The following is a 797-nucleotide window of genomic DNA, read 5'->3' as shown; positions in this document are numbered from 1 at the left end:
GTGCCTGCCTGGCAAGCTCAAGGGCCCAGGTTCGATGCCTGCTGGTCTTGGAACCTGGGCACACTGTGATAGCCACTGAAACTGGGCTTGGTGGCACATGACTGCAATCCCAGCACTGGAGAGGCTGAAACAGGAGGATCACCATGAGTCTGAGCTGCGTAGTGAGATCGGTACCAAATAAATAAACAAATAAATAAATAATTTTTAATCAGTAGCATTCCTGTACACAGATAACAAACACCCTGAGAGAGAAATTAGAGAAACAATTTCACCCAAAAAGTGAAATACCTAAAGAATTAATCTAAGGAAGTAAAAGATCTATGCAATGAAGATTATAGTACTCTGAAAAAAGACATCAATCAAAGAGGATTTTAGAAAATGGAAAGGTATTCCTTGCTCCTGGATAGGAAGAACGAACATTGTGAAAATGGCCATACTCCCAAAATTGTTGTACACATTTAATGCAATCCCTGTCAAATTACCACCAACATACTCCACAGACCTAGAGAAATCATTCCTAAAATTTATTTGGATCCAGAAAAGACCTAGAATAGTAAAGGTAATACTGGACAGCAAAGACAAGGCAAGAAGCATTGCAATCCCTGACTTGAAAGTATACTACTGGGGCTGGGGAGATGGCTCAGTGGAATAACTGCTTCCCTGGCAAGCGCAAGGACCTGAGTTCAATCCCCGGTTCCACCAAAAAAAAAAAAAAGAAAGTATACCACAAAGATACTGTGATAAAATCAGCATGGTCCTGGCAAAAAAAAAAAAAAAAAAAAAAGCAGGATCATGGA

The sequence above is a fragment of the Octodon degus genome, unplaced genomic scaffold, assembly GCF_000260255.1.
Source record: "Octodon degus isolate 3935 unplaced genomic scaffold, OctDeg1.0 scaffold00129, whole genome shotgun sequence".
Classification (NCBI taxonomy): Eukaryota; Metazoa; Chordata; class Mammalia; order Rodentia; family Octodontidae; genus Octodon; species Octodon degus.
The sequence above is the reverse complement of the archived record's forward strand: the minus strand, read 5'-3'. Positions refer to the sequence as shown.